The following is a 9,898-nucleotide window of genomic DNA, read 5'->3' as shown; positions in this document are numbered from 1 at the left end:
GATGGCCGCCCGCAGCCCCCTGTCCCCGTCCTCGGCATAGACGGCGCCGGGGCTGAAGCTCAGGGGACCCCCCTGGGGACATGGAGGGGACACGGAGGTGTCCGGCTGAGCCCTGTGGGCCCCCCCGACCCCCGTATTCCCGCGGTGTCCCCACGGTCCCGTGTCCCACCTGGAGCTGGCCCTCGGTGATGTTGGCGGTGTAGACGGGGCTGGTGCAGACGGGGGGGCTGTGGGGGGCGCGGGGGGTGCAGGGCAGGAACTGGGGGTATTGGTCATCCCCGTCCAGGACATTGACCCGCACCCGGGCCGAGGCGTTGAACCGCTCCCGGGTGTTCATCTCCTGCGGGAAAAAGCCGGGCAAGGATGCCCCAAAACCTGCTGGGGGATGCACAGAGAGGCACGGGGCCCCTCACGACTCCCCAGGTGGACAGGGAACCCCCAGGGAACAGCGACTTCATTGAGTGGTGACCCCACAGGCACACGGGGCCGCAGGTACAGGGGTCCCCATGTAAAGGGGACCTCGAGGGACAGGAACTCCCAGCCCCAGGCAGGAGCGGGGGTCGCAGCCCAGGGCCGCGGGGTCCCGCCGAGTTCCCACCGTGGGGTGGGGGTGCCGGGCAGAGCCGGGGTGGGGGCTGGGCGCTGGAGGGGGGAGGGGGCGCAGGTGGCCCATTAAGGAAATGAGGGGGATTGAGGGCAGGTGACGGGATCACGTCACCCCCAATTAGCGGGGCCGGCGGGGACGGCCGGCGGGCGTGGGGGGGGGCGGAAGGGCCGGGGGGGACCCCCACCTGTGCAGCCCACCCGTGCCATGGCCGTGCCGGGGGTGCGACCCGGGGGGGCGGTGGGGACGAGGACCCCACACCTGCCGGCTCTGTGGGGCTGGGGTCGGGCTGGGGTCCTCCCTGGGGCCAGGGGTGGGTGCCAGGTCTCCCCAATTCATGAGGGTGGGCAGGGGTCCCACAGGCGGGGGTCTCATATCAGGGTCCTGCACCAGGGTCCCACAAGCGGGGGGCACACAGACGGGGGTCCCAAAGACATGGGGAGAGACAGGGGAGACACGAGGGGTCCCGCGGGCGGGCGGGGGTCTCACCACGGCGGTCACGACCACCTCGAGGTGCCGCCGGCTCTCGAAGTCGAGCGCCCGCGCCAGCACCACGCGGCCGCTGTTCGGGAGGTCGATGCGGAAGAAGCGGGCGTCGGGCTGGGATGGGGTGGGGGAGCTCGGTCAGCCCGGCAGATGGCCCCGGCCCCCCCGCGGCCCCCCGCCCCCGCCCCGGCTCACCGAGGCCGTGTCGATGACGTACATGAGCGTGTCCCCGTCCGCGTCCTCGGCCTGGGCGCTGAACACCACCGAGTGCACCGGTGCCAGCTGCCCGCGGGGGTCACCAGGGGTCCCCAGACACCCCGGGGGCCGCCAACATCCTCCGGGGTCCCCACCCCCCCCAACCACACCCTGCACCCCTAAACACCCCCTATGGTCCCCCAACACCCCCAGAACTCAAGAACACACTCCATTCCTACTTTTTGGGTGTCCTCATCCCTTCCGGGCACCCACCTTCTCCCAGCCCTGTCCCCATCCCCACCACCCCCACTCCTCTCCCTGTGTCCATGGCCAGTGTCATCCCTGCCCCCAGCCCTGTCCCCATCTCTGCCACGGTGCCCACGATTGACCCTGACCATGTCTGTCCCAAGTGCTGTCCCTGTGCCCATCCCCATCACTGTGCCCATGACCCTGACCATCTCTGACCCCACTCCTATCCCCATCCCCGTCTGCAATCCATGCCCACGGCCATCCCTGTCCTGGTGCCCATCCCTGCCCCATCACCATGACCATATTCATGACCACCCCTGTCCCCAGCATGTGCCCACAGTGCCACTGTCACCTCGCTGACGTTGTGGGTGAGGACAGTGGCCCCCTGGAAGTGGGGCCGGTTGTCGTTCTCATTGAGGACCTGGACAATGATCCGGAACTCGACCTGCCGGGCGTGGGAGGGAACACGGGGAGTGACCAGGGTGGGACTGTGCCCCCCCCGAGCTCCCCAGGGTCCCCACGGTGTGTGGCCATACCGGGGAGGAGCCGTCCTCGGCACAGGTCAGGGCCACCATCAGCACCGGGGACTCCAGTTCCTGCAGGGGACAAGGGACGGGGCACTGGGACATGGGGGGCTGCCCCCTGGGGACATGCTGGAGTCCTCAGCCAAGCAGGTGCAGGATGAGGGTGGAGCAGGATGATCTGGGATGGAGGGGGCTGCAGGATGGACGGACTCAGCATGGGGGGAGGGTGAATGGATGGACCCTGGATGGACGCAATATGGACCTAGGATGAGTATGGGATGGACACGGGATGGATACTGATGGACACAGGATGGATGGAGTATGGATGACAGGCAGGATGGACACAGGTAGATGCGGGATGCAGGGACGGACACAGGGTAGACATAGGATGGATGCAGGATGGATGTAGGATGGACACAGGTGGAGGTAGGATGGATGGATAGATGGTGGAGGTAGATGGACATAGGATGGGTGCAGGTGGATTCAGGATGGACAGTGGCCACAGGATGGATGCAGGATGGACACCCGACGGACACAGGATGGCTGAAGTAGGACAGGGGACTGGGGGGTGTCCCGGCAGTGTCACCTCACGGTCCAGCGCCCGCCCGGCCGAGACGTTGAGCCGGAGGCTGCGCCCGTCCAGGTAGAACCAGGCTGCGTCGGTGCCCACCAGGCAGAGCTGGAGGCCGGCGCCGCCCCCCGCGTCCCCCGGCGAGGGCAGCCGCGCCACCAGGCTCCCGTGGGCGCTGTTCTCCGCGATCTCCGTGAACAGGTTCCCGAACCCGCTGCACCCGTCGCCCCGGGCTGCCATCGCCGCGCCGGGGATGGGCACACGGGTGTCTGCGGGGGGTGTGGCCCCGCGGGTCCCCAGCCCCTGGGTCCCCATGTCCCACGTCCCCATCCCCTCTTCCTCATCCCCAAGATCTGCACTCCCACCCCTCGTTCTCCCGGGTCCCCCATGTCCCACTTCCTGCCCCCCCTCCCTGTTCCTTGCTGACCCCCACAGGGTCTCTCGAGTCCCCGCCCCCAGGGTCCCCATATCCCCGACCAACAACTCCACCTGCATTCCCACTTCCCCCCCTCAGTCCCCCCGTGTTCCCGACCCCCAAGTCCCACTTCCTGGACCCCAGCACGGTCACTCCTGTGTCCCCCAGGATCCCCACCCCTTGGTCCTCACCCCCAAGTCTCCGTCCCCAGGAGACCAGTGGGCCATCACCCCCAGTGGTCCTGCACTCAGGTGACATCTTTGGGTCCCCCCAGGGTCCTCTGTGTCCCCATGCTCTGGGGTCCCACCTCTCACGGTTGCTTCTCGCAGGGTCCCCTTTCCATGTCCCCAAGTCCCCATTCCTTGGGTGACCTCATCCCTTGGGTCCCCACCACCCCTAGTTGCCACTCCCAGGGTCCCCTCCTTGGGTCCCCACCAGCCGCCCGCAGGCTCCCTCCCAATCCCGGTGGCCTCCTCAAGTGTCCCTTGTCCCCCAGGTCCCCCCCAGGTGCTCACCTGTGGCCAGGTGCAGCGCCAGGCAGGCGGCCAGGAGCGCCGGGCAGGACGCGGCCGCCATGGGGACACGGGGAGCTCGGGGGGCGCCTGTGGCGGGGAAGGGAGGAGCGGGGCTGCCACCCCCGGCCCCGCTCCCCTGTCCCCAGCCCCCTCGGCAGTGTCTCACCAGTCGGACAACCCCGGTGACAGCACTGTCACCACCCCGAGGTCCCCTTCCCTGGGTCCCTGTGCCCGTGTCCTCACCCCTGTCCCTCTGCCAGCTTCTCTCTCCTGGGATCCCCAGCGCTGTCACCACTCTGGCGTCCCCTTCCCCTGGGACTCTCGCGCTCGGCTGTCTCTGCCCGTGTCACCCACCCGGGTCGCCGTGCCCGTGGCCCCTTCCCCAGGACCCCAGGGCGGTGTCCCTGTCCCCGGTGCATGTCCCCAGGGTGTCCCTGTCCCCGCCCGAGGGTCTCACCAGCCGGTGCCAGGCCGGCACCGCTCCCTGTGGGACAGCCGTGTCCCCCCTCCGTGCCCCCCTCGTGTCCCCGCGCCCCACAGTGTGCGACCCCGCTGCCATGGGGGTCTGCAGGGGGTCCCCGAGCCTTCCCTGCGCTTGGCACTGGGAGCCATATGGCGCCCCCCCACAATTAGCGGCGGCTAATTAGGGCGGAGGGAGGGGCGCTCCCCATCTGCCACCCCAACCATCCCCGGCATCGGCATGGGGAGTCCCCCCCAGGACCCCGTCCCTGTTGCGGGACAGAGGGGGAGTCGGGGGGGCGTCCCCTTCCCACCCTGCGGGTCCCTGGGTGTCACCCCGCCCGTGTGTCACCTCCGGGGCAGAGGACCCCCGTGTCCAGGATGCCCTCCCCGGGATCACGGCCCCCCATAATGCCCTCTCCCCGTCGCCCCCGGCCGCCCCGTAGCCCCCGGCCCCCCCCAGCCCCCGCCCCCCCCGTACCTGCCCGGCGCCGCCGCCCCCGGCGCTGCTGCCCCGGCCCGGCCGGACGGGGGGGCGGGGCCGAGAGGGGGCGGGGCCAGCGGGGGCGGGGCTGACCCGGGACCTGCGACCTGGGATCTGAGTCCTGCCCTGCCTGGGCACCACCTGAACATCACCTGCATCCCCTGGGCATCACCTGCATCACCTGCCCTACCTGAGGCACCACCTGGACATCACCTGGATCACCTGGACATCACCTGGATCACCTGACCCACCTGGGCATCACCTGGGCATCCCCTGGGCATCACCTGCACCACCTGGGCATCACCCGAATCACCTGCCTTGCCTGGGGCATCACCTGCATCACCCGAATCACCTGTATCAGCTAGGCATCCCCGGGGCATCACCTGCATCACTTGCCCAACCTTGGCAGCACCTGCATCACCTGGGCATCACCCGGGCATCACCTGCTCTCCTGCACCTCCTGGGCATCACCTTTATCATCTGTCCTGCCTGCACCTCCCGGCCATCACCTGCTCGCACCTGCCCTGCCTGGGGCATCCCCTGCCCTGCCCTCAGCCCTTCCTGCTCAGAGCCCTGTTTGCCCTGAGCCCCAGCAGCCCCACCTGCCTGGGGATCACCTGCCTGCACCGATCCCTGCTTGCACTGCTTGTGCTTCGGGAAATGTCACCCGCCTGTGCTGTCTGGAGCATCCCCTGTCACCTGCCTGCACCTCGTCCCCCACCTGCCCGTGCCCGAGGGCTCTGCCTGGGGCACCCCCTGCCCACAGTACCTGCACTGCCTGCCCTGCTGGGCTGGGCACGACCTGCCCGTGCTGCCTGCATACGTTTGGGCCCAGGGAGGGGGTGTGACCCTCCCTGCACACCTGGGAGGGGGTGTGACACCCCATGCACACCTGAGAGGCGGTGTGACACCCCGTGCACACCTGTGTCTCCGTGTGAGGCTGGTCGGGGGTGTGGCCCCCGCCTTGCACACTCTCATGTCCCTGCTGAGCCACCGCCATAATCCGCTTTGGGGACAAAGAGGATGAGCCGGGGGGAGGGGGAAGTGGCATGGGGGTGGCACTAAGGGGGGTGGGGTGCAGGTGTGAAAATGAGGTGAGAGAGTGTGTGCAGGTGTGTGTGTGACACCCGCATGTGTGTGTGACACCCGCGTGTGTGTGTGACACCCGCATGTGTGTGTGACACCCGCGTGTGTGTGTGTGACACCTGTGTGTGTGTGACACCCATGTGTGTGTGTGTGTGACACCCGTGTGTGTGTGTGTGTGACACCCGCGTGTGTGTGTGACACCTGTGTGTGTGTGACACCCGCGTGTGTGTGTGTGACACCTGTGTGTGTGTGCATGTGCACAGGTGTGCTCACACCCTGTCAGTGTGCCCAGCTGTGTGTGTGTGCCCAGCTGTGTGTTGTTAGCTGTATGTGCCAGGGCCCAGCAGGGACCCCCAGACCCCCTGAAGCTCCGGCAGCTCTCCTGGGTCTGGCACAGCCCAGGTGGCTCCCGGGCACTCTTGGAGCCCACGGCAGTGGGATTTCATCACTGGTCAGTCAGCGGGACAGGGATGGGGACATGGCCGTGCTGGAGCTGGACCAGGAGCGCAGCGACTACATCCAGCTGGGCTGTGTGCCCGACGCCTCGCTCAGGGTCTCGGAGCTGAAGTCCTGCTACATCGCCGGCTGGGATTTTGCCAATGGTGGGTTCCCAAACAAGATGTGTGCGCCCAGGGTGAGCTGGGCACCCTGGGGACATGGAGTGGGCACCCCAGGGACATGGGCTGGCCACAGACAGGGTCCGGCTGCAGGACGTCAGCGGGGCCGGGGCTCGGAGCAGCCCGGGCTGGGGGAAAGAGTCCTCGCCCAAGACGGGGCATGGAACAGGATGAGCTGTAAGGTTCCTTCCCACCCGAACAATTCCGTGACTCTGTGAAGCCTCTGGAGAGATGGGTCTGGCCCCTCCCCCAGAGCCAACACAGGGACACAACTGGACACTGTCGCTCCACGGAGAAGGGGCAGTCCCGGGACACGGGCTGAGCCCTGGGGAGGGGAACGGGCTCCTGTGAGACCTCTGTCTGCTTCTGTCCCAGGTGGCTGCAGAGTGGCACCCTGACATCCCAAACCCACCAGATCGCAACTAACCAAGCTCAGCCTTAGAGCTGCCCCACAGCTCCATCTCGGGGACCCCTAAGACTAACGGGGTGCTGGGGTAGCAAACGGGAGGTCGGGGAAACCCCTAACCCTGCCGGGCGTGCAGGCAGAGCTCTGTGCTCCGTGTGGAACATTCCAGGTGAGGCCCCTGACAGGATCCCTGACTCGCTCCAGCAGGGACCACGCTCCACCACCTTCTCCAGAGCCAGAAGAGCTCTTTGGAGCAGAGGGAACGTCCCGGACCCAGGGATCCCGGCTGGGCCCAGGGTGGGAGCAGAGCCGGGGCTGCAGCTCCAGCGCTGCCGGGGCCGAGGGCACAGCGGGGGCAGTGGCATGGGGGGTCCCGGCAGCTCAGGGGCAGGGCCTGGGGACAGAGGGGACACCCCTGGGCGGCAGCAGCAGCTCCGGGTGGGCACCTCCGACACCTCCGCGTCCCTCGGCACTCGGGGCCTCCCAGCTCGAGCTGCTCCCGTTCCCGTTCCGCTCCGTTATTAAATCGCTTCTCCCACTCCTTCCCGGCTCCGCCCTCGTCTCCTCCCAAACCGGGGCCGACCCCGCTCGCTTTCCCTCCCGGCTCGCCGTGCCCCGGAGGCTGCACTGCGCTGAGGCCGCGGTTCACGGGAACGCGAGCAGCGTTATTTGAACACAAACGGAGCTCCGGCACCGGGCTGGGCGCAGGGGAGGGCGGGGCAGGACAGCGCGGCCCCGGGCGCGGGGGCTGCCTTTGGCCCCGCGATTCCGGCAGGGAACGGCCCGGGGCCTCGGCGGCCGGAGCTGGAGCTGCTCGTCCTCCTGGTCAGCCCAGCCGGTCCTTCAGAAACTGCAGGAAGTCCCCGAGCAGGTCACAGAATTTCACCAGGCTCCGGTACGGGACCGGGATGAGCAGAAGCCTGTCTGGTTCTCGTGTTGGCGTCGGCTCCTGCCCGGGCACCGGGGGGATGTCTGGCCCTGGTGTTGGAGCAGCTGCTTCTGCTGGGAGCAATCCTGTCTGGAGCAAGTTCGGGGTGCTGAGGCCCTGTCCCAGGGCTGTTCTCCCGTTCCTGGCCCAGCCTGGAGTTGTGCTGGGATTGCCCAGGCCTGGGAGCAGCACCTGCACTTGGCCTTGTCAAACCTCCTGACACGGGCACAGACCCAGCTCTTATTTGTACCGGTTCGTTAGTGGGAAACCAACAGGTGTCTTTGATAAGGACAGTCTGACTAGGACACATTGGTCAGGACACTCTGATTAGGTCACACTGACCAGGACACATTGACCAGGATGTACTGATCAGGTCACAAACACCTCCAGGGCAGCAGAGTCCCTGTGCTCATCACCTGTAGGAAGTCGAGGGTTCAGGTTCCAGGCTGGGACACGGAGGGCCCAAGACATGGCGTGGCACCTGCCCACCACGGCTGGGGATCCTGGGACCCTTGGTGCCACCAGGGCAGTGTCACCTGGCATCAGAGAGGTTGGGCCACCAGCTTTGCTTGTAGCCATCACGGTGTTGGCCAAGCGGGTGCTGTGGGGTGGCAGAGCAACCAAATCTTGTTAATGGTTTAATTGGATTGACCCAAAGTAGGAGGATCTTCACTGCCCCACCGCTGAGGCCCAGCCAACCACCCTGCTCTGAAGTGGTCCAAGATAAAGACCATTCCATTGCCGTATCTATGGCAGTTCCTGTCACTGACACCCAGCATCAGCTGCCACAGCTCCAGTGGATCAAAACCAGCACTTTCATTTCTGATTGGGGATTAATTATTTGTCTGTGCTGTGTAAACTGGGTGTGATTACGAGGCTGGGCGTTAATGACCGTGGCTCCTTCCTGCCTGGTTGAACCTGTGCCCTGGGGCATCCAAACAGCTTCCCGAGGTCTGTAATCCGGGCAGCTGAGCAGTAATTACCCCAAATGAGGGTGACACCATCAGGCTCTGAGGGCACGTTCTGCTGACCACCCAAATTCAGCATCTAACAGTGGTGAAGCCACCCAACGGCCTGACACCAGTGAAATCACAACTGTAGCTGGGCTGACCATGGAATCATGGAATCTCAGACTGGTCTGAGTTGGAAAAGACCAAGAGATGACTTTGTGCTACCACCTATGCTATGGTGCTATGGGCAGCACCATGAGGTGACACGGTGGCTGTCCCAGCCCTGGGCAGAGGGAACAGGCACCACTGGCCCCAGAAACCACCTCATCATTATTCAACAATGATTATGAGGGAAAGGAAATTAAAGGAGTTTTCCCCCAAAATCCTTCTCAATCCAGCACCCCCACCTGATGGCACATTGGGTTTGACTCCAGGCTCATCACCAAACAAGTGATCGGGATGAGGAACAAGGTGGGATTGAGGCTCCAGGGAAGCCCCCTCCACATCCCAAAATTACTCCTCAGCTGCAGCCAAAGTTTTCTCAATCAGACGGTGGGGAGCAGCCGGAGCCCCCCTCAGTGGCCACGTGTGTTCATTCCTCCTCCAGCCTGTGTTGGAGCCACCCCCACGAATGTGATCTATCACCACTGGCCCCACTCCGGGGGGTTTGTGGGGCTGACAAACATGGGGAAGGAGTTTGGTGATAATTCCCTGTCGTTCTCCAGCTTGGATGGAGAATTCCCTCGGGGTCAATGTGATCTTGTCCTTCTTGAGGCACCCGTGGGTACAGACCTCTTTGGTCAGGGGTTTATTGTAGGGACCGTGGGCTTTGGAACCTGAGGCCTGAGGCCCCGCCGTGGTCTGGGATTCAATTGTCGCCAATCATGATTAAAGATTTATATTCCATAACAATTGGAGCGTGTCCTGGCACAGGGAGCTGAGCCCAGCCCTGGTCCCACAGGAGACCTCCCAAACGGCTACGGCTGGGCGGTTGGGACCAGTGGAAGTGATGGGGACACCGGGCCAGGCTGCGATAAGGGACTGGGGAGCGGGAAATGGGGTAAGAGGTCTGGGGGGGTGGAGCCCCTCGGGACGGTTCACTGGGGCTGGCACTCCCCGGCCCGATGTGGGTGGGAGCCCTCAGGGACTGTTCATTGAGAATGGGGGGTGGGACCCCCGTGGGACGGTCCATGGGGGCTGGGGGGTCTCTGGAGTCCTCAGGACAGGCTATGGGGGCTGGGGGGGAGGGTCCTGCACCCCACGTTCCCATTTGGGGGGGGTCGCGGGTCCTTCCTGCTCCGCCGGGTGCGCCCGGACACGTTTAACCGCCGCACCGCCGGAAACCCGTTCCGGGCAGGGCGTGGTGGGGGGGCGGTGGGACAAACCAGGGCGGGATGGGAAAGAACGGG

This window comes from Aphelocoma coerulescens, chromosome 1A (assembly GCF_041296385.1).
Source record: "Aphelocoma coerulescens isolate FSJ_1873_10779 chromosome 1A, UR_Acoe_1.0, whole genome shotgun sequence".
NCBI classification, from domain to species: Eukaryota; Metazoa; Chordata; class Aves; order Passeriformes; family Corvidae; genus Aphelocoma; species Aphelocoma coerulescens.
This window is presented reverse-complemented; position numbering follows the sequence as displayed.